Genomic DNA, 12438 nt, shown 5'->3' with positions numbered 1-12438 from the left:
TGCTGTCGGAAGAACAAGCGATCGTCTCCAGAGTGCCTCTCGCGTAAATTATTAGATGTTGATGGCTTACGTTTCTTTCCCTTCACAGAAAACCACAGGTTTATCAATGCTATTAAAGTATTATTTTGTTTTTGTTTGTTTGTTGACCACGAAGTACAAAGTAGATGAGGAAAACTAGGACTCTGTGTACTCAACGCGCCACCATTGTTTGTTTACATTACGTGGAATGGTGCGCTGTAATTTGTGGAGCGGATTTATTGCATTCTGTAGAAAAGGGGGAGTGGTGTTTATTGCGTTTTGGGAAAAAAGAGAGAAAAGATGACAGAATAACAAGGCGGATATTGGATTTTGCGTAAAATTAAAAATTTACTTTTAAATACTGACCTGATATAATACTGATTTTGGCAGTAACTCAATTTTTTCAAAAATGGCATTTATTGCGTTTTGGAACCAAACTCTTCATATATATATGAAGAGTTTAGTTCCAAAACGCAATAAATCCATTTTGACAAATTTTGGTAAAAACATGTTTTCTATACCAAGAAAGTGTCAAGATGAAAACCACTATTTTCTGTTACAAACTTTCACATAGCATCTTTAGGTTATAAAAACATAAAAAATTCAAATCCATAACTTGATTTTCAAAGATTTATTATAAAAACTGATTATTTTTTCCACAAAATGCAATAAATCCATGACAAGTTTTTATTCAAAATGCTATAAATCTATTGAATCAATAGCCTATATAAATGTGCATTCATCTTTGCCATGTTATATTCATTTAGTTGACTAGTTGTACACACTAATTAAAAATATAAACATTAATGTCATTAATCAAAACATTTACTTTGTCATATTTAGAACACTGTCATTGCTGCGGTTATACTTGACGTCGTGGCTTAGTGTTTTTCACAGCGATCAGCTGTAAAATGTTTTGGTCCTGCTCGATTTTCGTTGACTTTGAGTAAAATTATGGAAAGTTTTTCATAAGATCCCCTGGGGTCAATGTGTTATCATGACAGAACCTTGATGCTGTCGGCCCGGGCAAACAAGCACCCGTCTCTTGCGTAAATTATTAGATGTTGATGGCTTACGTTTCTTTCCCGTCACAGAAAACCATCACAGGTTTATCAATGCTATTAAAGTATTATTTTGTTTTTGTTTGTTTGTTGATCACGAAGTACAAAGTAGATGAGGATAACTAGGACTCCGTGTACTCAGCGCTCCGCCATTGTTTGTTTACATTGCGTGAATGGTGCGCTGCAATCTGTGGAGTGGATTTATGGCATTCTGTAGAAAAGGGGGAGTGGCGTTTATTGCATTTTGGAAAAAAAGGGAGAAAAGATGACAGAACAACACGGCGGATAATGGATTTTGCGTAAAATTAAGAATTTACTTTTTAATACTGACCTGATATAATACTGATTCTGGCAGTAACTCATTTTTTTCAAAAATGGCGTTTATTGCGTTTTGGAACCAAACTCTTCATATATATATCTATATATGGCTGAATCCCCTGAATATTAACTTTCGTTCTGGACTCTATTTCCCATAATCCCGCATGCCTGGACTGATAAGTCTGCCACCTGAAACTCATTGGACAGCCTATAAAAACTCTCTGGAAACATTCAGTCAGTGCAAAGTCTTGATTTGTACCGGCTGTCATTGCTGAGCGGTTTGCCTGCCTGCTTATCTATCTGTATTTATTAATCTTGATCTGTTTTACCTGGTTTATGAGTACTGTATGTTTGTTGCCTGCTCTGACCCTTTTGCCTGTTTCATGACTACGAGATTTGTCTGCCTTACATTGCTGTGTTTGCTGTTGTTTGACCTTGACTGTTGGAATATGAGTGTGTTTAATAAAAACCTGCAGATGGATCCTCAGTGTCAAAGTGCTTTGTTACACAAGCAGTATACAATAAGTAACCTACTAGTTTACTAAGAGTACACTAACGGAACACTTGCATGTACACTTTCAGTATATGACTACTAAACTACTAGTTAACTAAAAGTATATTAAAAGAACACTTGGAAGTATACCTGCAGCACACAATAAGTAACCTACTAGTTTCCTCAGAGTACACTAACAGAACATTTGCATGTACACTTTCAGTATATGACTAGTAAACTACTAGTTAACTAAAAGTATATTAAAAGAACACTTTGAAGTATACCTGCAGCACACAATAAGTAACCTACTAGTTTCCTCAGAGTACACTAACAGAACATTTGCATGCACACTTGAAGTATAAGTCTAGAAAACTACTAGAATACTCATGAGTTCACTTGCAGTACAAATGAAGAACTAATTGTGCACTAGTTGTACACTTAAAGTTGACTACTCTTACACTTATAGTTCACTTAGAAGTATACTTCTATTAGGGCTGTGCAAAAAATCGACTGCGATTATCATGCGCGTGTCATCAGTAAAGCCGGTTCGGTGATTAGTATTAAATCGCCATCAGCTGCTTTCAGATGGAGCGGCATTTATTAAACAGACCCGTAGTTCACCGAGAAGCTAGGCAAAATCGCATAGAAAATCGGAATTGATTTTCCTCGATTATGAACCCGATTTTGCCTAGCTTCTCGGTGAACTACGGGTCTGTTTAATAAATGCCGCTCCATCTGAAAGCAGCTGATGGCGATTTAATACTAATCACCGAACCGGCTTTACTGATGACACGCGCATGATAATCGCAGTCGATTTTTTGCACAGCCCTAACTTCTATATACTAAAAGTGGGCCAATTTAGTCCCAAGCGGTATTCAAGCAGTACACTTACAAGTATACTACTAGAACATAAATGTTAGTACACTTACTACATAAAGTATTCTTAAAACTATACTCCAACATTACTTAAGTATACTTAATAAAATGAACTTGAAGTACACTTCTTTTTCGTAAGGGGAACAACGAACACAGGCAGGTAAAGCAAGTCGATGTCCTTTCCCCAGTCTTTCGCCTTGCAAAACTCATTCCAAGAAATGACGATAGGATGTAAGTCGATATTGTCTAAAAACAGTAAGCACGAAGTTAGCAATGCAAGCTATTTTCACATACAATAGGCTAACATAGGTGTAAATATAACAACCATAGCTCAGCTGACGGATGTGAAAAACAAAATATTCACTTTATACCCATGCCTCCGTTTCTCCTTACAGGCTTCAAGAAGAAAATGCCATCGCTGAAATTCCCGACAGCAATATGATTCTCTTTCGGTGTCCATAGGCGCACAGCGAGAGCACCTACACCACCAGACCGGCCCCACCTCGGCTACAGCAGCCGCGGTGGCAGCCTTTTGTTCTTCGATCATCCATGACTGTTCCTCGATCATCCAAAACTGTTCCTCGATCATCCGTAACTGTTCCTCGTTGTATTGCGGCTCGTACAGGTACCACGACCATCAGATTCGAGCAACAGCGAGGCGCACAGAGAGAGCACATAAACCACCAGACCGGCCCCACCTCAGCTACAGCAGCCACAGTGGCAGCATCTTGTTCCTCAATCATCCGTAACTGTTCCTCGTTGTATTGCGGCTCGTACAGGTAACCACGACCATCAGATTCGAGCAACAGGTCATCCTGAGCAACAAAATCCCCTTCTGCCATCCGTTTTAAAACTACACTCTGCCGCCGTGGTTTGTTAACTCGGCTTTCTCCACAAAGCAAGATCCAGGCTAGCTTAGCTTAGCGAAGATTAAAGATGGCTGACTCTCGTTTTGATTCAGGCTTTTCCGAATGGACTCGCAGTCCAACCCCTATGGGCGGGGAGAAAACATGCGGAAGTAGCTCCTAATACTGGCTGTAGTCTTTGCCTCTGGGCAAAATCTCCTCCGATGACGCAATAATCATCATTTTGCGTCATCTGAGGACTTTTTTGCACAACCAGAATACAGATATCTCTCCTCTCACGGGGACATGAGGTAGGGAAACACGGTCATACAGAAATACTGCCAGGTTTCTACTGATACAAAGCTGAATGCTAAATTTGTGAAGTATTCCTTTAATAGCTATTTACATAAAAATTGTGTACTTTTACTTTTTTTGAGTAAAAGTACAAAAGTACTTTTTACTTAAGTAAAAGTACAAAAAAGACTAGATGTTTAATGTACTTGAATATGAAATATAAACCAAAAACTTGAAATTATGAAATGTAGTGGAGTAAACGTTATGATAATATGCTTTGGAATGTATGTTTTCCAAAGAAAAACACTGATAAAATACGAATACTTAAAAATTTACTTTTATGTAGAAAGTAAAAACACTTAAAGGTATAGCGGAAGATTTTCCCGAATTATTTAAAAGAACCGCCCCTCGATATTAAAAAAAAAATGCTCCTGAGAGGGAACGCCTGTTAAACGCGTGCACGAGACAGAGAGAGAGAGCATGCAGGAGCTCAGTTCTTCTCTTCGCTCTGTTTACAAGTTTCTGTCGGCATGTTTACCGTGTCTGTGCGGTTCGTGACTTGTGCCAGGGCTAGCATCGCAAATCATAGCTTACATCAACTTTTACTAGCAGTGATTTTAAATGGATTTCTCCAAATAGCATAACAAAATGTAAATTTCCATTAGAAACTTCGCGTGGGAACCCCAACCTGTACTTTTAGCTCACGCCAGCATGTGAAATAGTCTCCCATAAACATTCTGGTCTTGTTTCTTTATTTATAGTCCTTTCTCTTCTTGTCATACAATTCGTAGACACTTTTTCTTTTGCGACCCTCAGACATTTTGAAAAAAAACACAGTGAGAACGCGACCTTCAATTAGGGCTGTGACGATAACCGCGTCACCGCATCACCGCAGTAATGAGATGACTACCGCGGTGCTGAGGTCATCATCGTCATCACCGCACTTTTTTATATTTTCATTATTTATTTATTTTACTGGTGAAAGATACAGAAGTCATATTCTGTATGATATGAACTATACACAAAAGTCATTGTTAATCATATTTACTGTCTTCCATCCTGTGTTCAGGGCTTCTAGAGAAAAAAACAGCTTTCCGCGCAAAGGGGAGGGATTAAACATATAAAGGGGTTTATTATGTGCGCGTGTCTGATTATTGTTATTTAATCACTTAGTTTCAGTACTTGGTGTCTACAGAAAATGTTCAATTAAATACACACAAATAGCATACTGACACGGGCGCAATCTTCTTAAACATGAAGCCATTACTTTAAGCGCGTCATGCCCAGGTGCTCTGATATTTATTGCATGCCATGTAACCGTACCAACTCATTCACTGCGCGAATACCTAAATCTCAAGTGCATCTCACAGCCACGCGCATTACATTATTCAGGTGCAAGAAGGTGTCCGGGCAGAATGAAATGCGCGTTGGTGATGATAAGAATAGCATAATTATTTAAAACTATAATGGGCAAACATGCCAACTATAGTTATGAAGACTAGCGCGATCGGCTGTAGACCTATATGTCTGACTATCGTACAGAGGAAATGCCACTATCTAAAATCACATCTTTTGATGTGATTAGCTATCATGTGGCGTTTGTCGGACTTGGGAGCACCAAACATACCTTTAGTAAAGCATAAAACTTCAGCCCAGCAACGACAGTTGGAAATCTCCAAGACTTTTGCGAGATAAGCGAAGTACCAAAGGGACAGCACAGCAGTCAGGCAGGTGAGTGCTAACATACTGACAGCGTGACTTGCTAATGGTTTAAACTAATTTCTCCAGCTCTGGATCAAAAAACTCTTATTACGTTCTTGATTATGTAAATGGGCAGCAGAAATTTAAAGCATTGATTGCAGTATCTATAAGTTTTGCGCAGTTATTTACGGGATGATGCAATAGGCTATTTCGTTTCGTATCTGCTTTGAAAAATTCTAATGAAACATATTAACTATAGTAACATGAAATAGCATTTATTTTCGATATCTTTTGAGTTTAATATGAATTATGGAACAGTTTTTGTCATTGGTTGTAACCCATTTTATTGTGCAATAAATTATTTAACGTTCAACCAGTTGCGTTTGGAGGAATGCTTTATATGCACGGAGTGTTACCCGAAAAACACTCTAAAAATGTCTAAAGAAATTGGAATCAAGGTTTTGCTTACAAGAAACAATGTTAAGCTCGACATGTTCTGTCTAGTTTTTTTCTGGTTGCTATTTTATGATATGTATTGTACAAAATGGGTTATAAACAATGACAAAAAATTATATAATTCCTATTACGTTCAAAACATGTATATAAAAAGCTATGGAAATACATATTATTTCATGTTTTTTAATAATAAATAAGAATACTGTTCCCCGATGCTTTGCCGGGGGGTGCGGGGGGGTCTGGTTTGGGGTCGCTTGGCCTTTGGGGGGTTACTGTTGTGCGGTTAACCGCATAACCGCGTGATTTTTTGATGCTTCACCGCGTTGAGAAAAAAATCCTAACCGTCACAGCCCTACCTTCAATGAATGGTTGAAACCATAGCACAACACACATACACGTGAAAGTGCGCATGTGCAGAAAGCGAACGTAGAGGCGAGCACGTACGACGGTTATACGTCAAGATATAATCAGAATGATTGACATCTGGGATGACCAATAACAGTGGTGATCCACACGGAAAACGAAAATCTTCCGCTATACCTTTAAGTAGTGTCCGCCTCTGAATGAGAAACAGGCCTGGATAGGTGACTTGCTACTGACACTAATCAACACACATTTAGGCTGCTGCTGTTCCACTGCCTGTCTTGTGCTTTTGCTCTCTTCCTCTGTTTGTTTGGGATTGTACAGTGAACTGTAGTTCCCTTTCAATACGGTTCACTTCGCATTGCGTCAGTTAGCTGACGCTATGGGGGGAAACTCCTGTTTACTCCGTGACTGAAGCCTATTGGTTAACGTATGTACAAAGTACAGACCAATGACGTTTGAACCCGCGCGCGGGAGGAACACGTCCTTATATAAGCGCGGTTCAATCGTCAGGAGCTCATTATTTTCTCCTTCAGCGCGAACCTCTCGCTGCTCCGAAGAAAAAGAAGAAGCCTTACCTCGCCGTTGACAAAAGCCCTGCAGCGGAGTCCAGGCCTAGCGTCTTCCCCTGCCGTTTTCCGGCTGAGAACCGAAGATAGCAGAGTCCAGGTCTAGCGTCTTCCCCTGCCGCTTTCCGGCCGAGAACCGAAGATAGCCTTCGCTTGCCGTGGTACGAGCCCTGTGCAGCGGACACATGCCTGACGAGGTCTCCCCTGCGGCCGCCCTGTAAGATCAATATTTTTAATATAAAGCTATAAGCTAAAAGAGCAGGCGCTGTTGTAATAGCGTCCAGCACAGCGGCTCGGTGAGCCTCTCTGCTATGAATTTCCTCCGAGCGCGTTACCGGTCTGGCACCTCCCACGCCGGGACCGCGCTTATGCTTTGGTTGTCTTATCCATGTTTCGTGCTCCCCCTGCTGTTCCTCTCTCGCCGGGATGAACACACGGCGAGCCATGAGACTAGATGGATGCATAGACAAGCACACACGGACTAACCCCCCCTGTGTTCTGTCACACCGCAACCGTTCATGCTTACAGAGTCCCTTCGCTCCTCTTACATTCAGTGGCGAGATCTCTGGCACATATATTAATCCCCCGAGTGCATCGGGTGATACCGTTCATACGGCGCATGGCTGTTCTGTCTGTGTTGCTGCTCCCCTCTGCCGTTCCTCTCTTGTTGAGATGAACAAGCGGGGAACCGTAGAACTGGATGCATACGACAAGCAAACACGGGCGGTCTGCCCCTGTTCTCTGTCATAGCACAGCCACTCGTGCTCCACGCTCGCGGAGTCCCTCGCTCCTTTTCCCACAGTGGTGAGGTCTCTTAACGGCTTAGTTAGCACGCGGTATTACGGCTCGCTGCCTCTTAATGCAGCTGTCTAGTGTTCAACGATTACAGAGCTTCATGCCCCTCCCCTCTTGGAGCGGCGCGATCTCATTCGTCTGCTCGATAGGGCGGATTCGCCGCTATTGGAGCACCAAGAACACTCATTATAAGAGAGCTTCATGCCCCTCCCCTCCTGGAGCGGCACGATCTCATTCGTCTGCTCGATAGGCGGACACGCCTCTATTGGAGCGCTAAAACACTTATTATAAAGCTTTACTGGCCTGAGCCTGTCTCACTTCGGATAGCTTACTGTTCGTCTGCCCGGTCATTTCTCTCTGGTTTAGACGGAATCAGAGGCAGAACGAATTTGTTTATAATATACTGAGGCCCGAATACCTCCCTTTATTCAGTCCCGTCCTATATCAGTGCGCTGAATATTGGTACATTCTTATATACCCTGTTTTTCTGCCCTTTTAATAAACGGCAAAACCGCGGGCCTCACGGCAGACTTCCTCTCTGCGATGGGTTCAGTCTGACATTAAACCACCTAGACATACTGCTCTGCTCCGTAAGCCGTTCGGTCACCGTCACTACTGAGGCTTGTGCACCTGAACGGCTGAGCTCTGGTCTCAGCAGCACAGCTGCATCAACAGAGAACGAAACTGTCTGGGAGAAAAGGGGTTATGTCGCGCCTAGGCTGGACTGCCCTGAAATGTTTTCTGTGTGCTGTTTATCCAAACATACTGTGTAATACTGTCGGTTATGCGACCTCACTATAGTGGCGAACGGTATTTAATTCCTCTAAAAGAGTAATTTCCGTGCTTACTATACTGTGTATTGACACCCACGGTTGTACGGTGTCTCTAAACACTTTATCGCCTTACTGACAAGCAATCAGTAATACGCACACACGGCCCGCTGTCCATAATTCTATCGACGCTTGCCGAAAAAACCCCGGTTTGGCCATATACTGTGTATTGACACCCCACGACTGTACGGTGTCTCTAACACCTTTCTGCCAAATTCGCTCGCAGCCCACCTCAGTTTCTCCGCTACGATGCTGATAGCGCAAACGAGCATGGTCTTACGGCTGTTATTCTCACTTCCTAGAGAGACGACAGCCTCAGACTTTTGCATGGCTCCAAGCGTTTGAATCGCGCCCTCTCCGGACGGCCACACAAAGGCTTACAGCCAAGCGGTTTATGACATTTTTCGGCCATATAGCTGATTTATATTAGCGGATCCGAAGACGCTCACACCTCCGCTCCAATACTAGGAGATATTAAGGGTAATATCAACCTCAAGTGAGCTTGCTACCCGCCACAATAAGTTTCAAAGCTTAAAGCGCGCGCACAGTCAGACGCGCGCGGCATCTCGTTTAAGACGGGCACACGTACCCCTCTAACGAGCCTCAGAAAGCTGAATATCGTGGCATTCTGTTCATAAGTCCACTTCAGTTTGACTAAGCAAAGGTCCCGCCCCGAGCTGACGGCCGGGAAGCTTGCTTAAGTTACACACGGCTGCATGAAGTGCTGTCATTACGAGCTAGCCCAGCATCTGCTGTGGGTTGAACACGCTTTACGACGGCAATCAGCCTTCGGCGCGTGGAACGCCGTTTGTCTCATATAAATCACCTTGTAATGTGAATACGGTACATTAAGAGGATGATTTAGCACTGCAGCACTCTCGACCGTGTTATTGTGATAATGCGGTCGGGCAATCTACGGTGGTTTCATTATTTACCGAACCAGACTGAGATCTCGCCCCCTGAACAAGCTGACGAGTCATCTCCTTTATAAACTCATTGCATCGCTTTATAAGCTATGTTCAATCAGAGTGATACGCATCTCATGCTTAAACTACCAATATTAACCCATTACGATGGGCGTGCGGAGATGGCATCCGTGGGACACGACCTACATTACGTGCCTTATGACACATTGACACAAGCTGCTAGGACCCCTTTCACGAGGCGTCCTTATGCAAAGTCTGATCCATTCTGTCTAGTGACATTTGAAAGTCTAAACCCCCCGCGAATCGTGGGTGGAACACTTTTCTCCTCACTACAGAGGCACGGCGGCTCTCTCCCCTACCTATACCTATGTGGCCGTGATAACAGCGAACCACGCTTTTACGACCGACCATTCATTTAATTCACAAGCCTGTCATCTCTCAGATGCGGACGGCGGCGGCAACAGCGAACCATGCTTTTACGGCTGGCCATTCACTTTATTCATAAGCCTGTCATTTCTCAGATGCGGAAGGTGCCCGAGGCACAGCGCTCTGGAACTGTCCAAGGTCCTGTATGACACATACGTTTGACGTACATCAGACGATCAGCTGTTCATCTGCGTCACAGATCACTCACTAGAGCACCTGTCAATACAGGCTATTTATGGATCGTTGACGTTATCACCTCCCGTGACAATTATGCTCACTTGTCTTAGAGCATGGGCATGGTCTTAGAGGTTTCTCATTTGACAATTGTGACACGGCCGGCTGGTCCCCGCCGTCCACGTTGTCAGTTTACAGCTTCGACATCCCTGCTTCGCGCACTACTGAGGTTTGTTGCATTAAAGGTGCGCCCATTAGCTCACCTGTATGCACGATATGGTTTTTAATTATATGCGTCCACCGTGCGCTTAGAGAAGCTCACATGTACACGCTATAACATTTTGGTATACAATAAGATGCGCTTGGGAAAGCTCACCTGTATACACAGCTGTGTTATGCTTTGTGACACATACATTGTTGTTCATCTGTGTACGTTCACGGTGCGTTGGGTGCCCACCGTTACGTTCATCAATCATATCTGTACACATTCACGGCACGTTCTGTGCACTGATTTATCTATACGCATTCACGGTGCACTGAAGAGTTCACCCGTGTGCGCACAATTTATTATCAGAACACATGACGGCGCGCTCGAGAATCTTGCCGGCCTGTGCATTATAACACTCTGATTCATCTATATGCATTCACGATGTATTCAAGTGTTCACCTGTGCCCGTGCAATTTATAGTCAATACACATTTACGGCGCGCTTGGAAAGCTCACCGATCTGTGCACTATAATACTACCTATATGCATCCCGATGCGCTCGAGGGTGCACCTGGGTTCACACTATTGTGGTATCTGTATAATCCCACGCTACGAACCGTTCTGCCGCATATTATAGTCAGATCGGCCGTTCGTGAGCTTCGCAGATCACTCACTACGTATGTCTGTTGCTAACAGTGGTTATTTAGATGGATCGTTGAAACCATCGCACTGGCTCACGCCCCTCTATGAGCTATGTCCTATATAGAGCCCACTCTGTGCGAGTTTGGCTTCTTCATGAACTTGGTCTACAGGGGTATCTATATCTATATTTGATATCTGCTACGCGGCCGGCTGGTCTTCGCCGTCTACGTTGTCAGATTGTACAGCTTAGACGTCCCTGCCCTACGAGCGCAGGTTCTCTCGGCTCAATCATGCACGCTCATGCGTTTTATGTGTACACCACGGTGCCCTCAGCGAGCTCACCAACGTGACTCTGAATTTACTTATCTCGCACAGCCGCGGCGCGCTCGGTACCTCGCCGTCTTGTGCTATGTTATGTGCCCCCGGTGCGTTTAAAACCCCACCGTGTGCGCGTCAACAATTTATATGGTGCTTACACATTTGCTTTTAAAGCTGTGAATATGCCGGGTATAGGGCCACACGCAGTGTCTCTCCGGTAAGGCACTTCAGTACGTTGTGTATGCACGGCGTGATGGGATTACGTTCCCCCATAGCGTCAGCTAACTGACGCAATGCGAAGTGAACCGTATTGAAAGGGAACGCTTAGGTTACTCACGTAACCCCGGTTCCCTGAAATAACGGGAACGAAGCATTGCGTCTCTTGCCGTGCTACAAATGTCTACGCAGCGAGTGTTATTCGGCTGCGCGCTTCAGTCGAATAATAATGAGCTCCTGACGATTGAACCGCGCTTATATAAGGCCGTGTTCCTCCCGCGCGCGGGTTCAAACGTCATTGGTCTGTACTTTGTACAGACGTTAACCAATAGGCTTCAGTCACGGAGTAAACAGGAGTTTCCCCCCATAGCGTCAGCTAACTGACGCAATGCTTCGTTCCCGTTATTTCAGGGAACCGGGGTTACGTGAGTAACCTAAGCGTTTTTTTTTAGTTCACTACACTTTCAGTGTACGCTGTCATGGCTTTATTCCTCATTGTCACAGTGGAATCCAAAAGACCACAATAAATCACTCATTATTAAAAAACATATTAATCATTTAAATCTGATGTCATTAAATCATAATGTCATATACTAATTAATCTGCATGCTTACTCTGTTGCTTTTTCCTCTGTGTTGGCTTATGTTATGATCAATGCGTATGCATAGACCTCCGGGGCATCACACAGATTTTCTGTTTGAGCTAGTAGTCACTGTAGATAAAGCTCTTATCGTTTGTGACTTTAATTTCCACATTGATAATTCAAAGGACACGTTAGGACTAGCTTTTATGGATTTTCTCAACTCTCTCTGTATTAGACAAAACGTGACAAGGCCCTTGCATACCGGTAAATTTAGACTTAATTCTGTCACTTGGGCTCAATATTAGTGACGTAGAAATATTACTCCGG

General features: G+C 43.4%; 1 protein-coding gene across 1 annotated transcript in view; it reads right to left on the bottom strand.

The window, feature by feature from the left end:
• The window catches only part of LOC135767282 (uncharacterized), a 169417-nt gene that overhangs the window by 6774 nt on the left and 150205 nt on the right, over positions 1–12438 (bottom strand). The window lies entirely within an intron of this gene.

This window comes from Paramisgurnus dabryanus, chromosome 6 (genome assembly GCF_030506205.2).
Source record: "Paramisgurnus dabryanus chromosome 6, PD_genome_1.1, whole genome shotgun sequence".
In the NCBI taxonomy this organism is placed as follows: domain Eukaryota; kingdom Metazoa; phylum Chordata; class Actinopteri; order Cypriniformes; family Cobitidae; genus Paramisgurnus; species Paramisgurnus dabryanus.
This window is presented reverse-complemented; position numbering and strand designations above follow the sequence as displayed.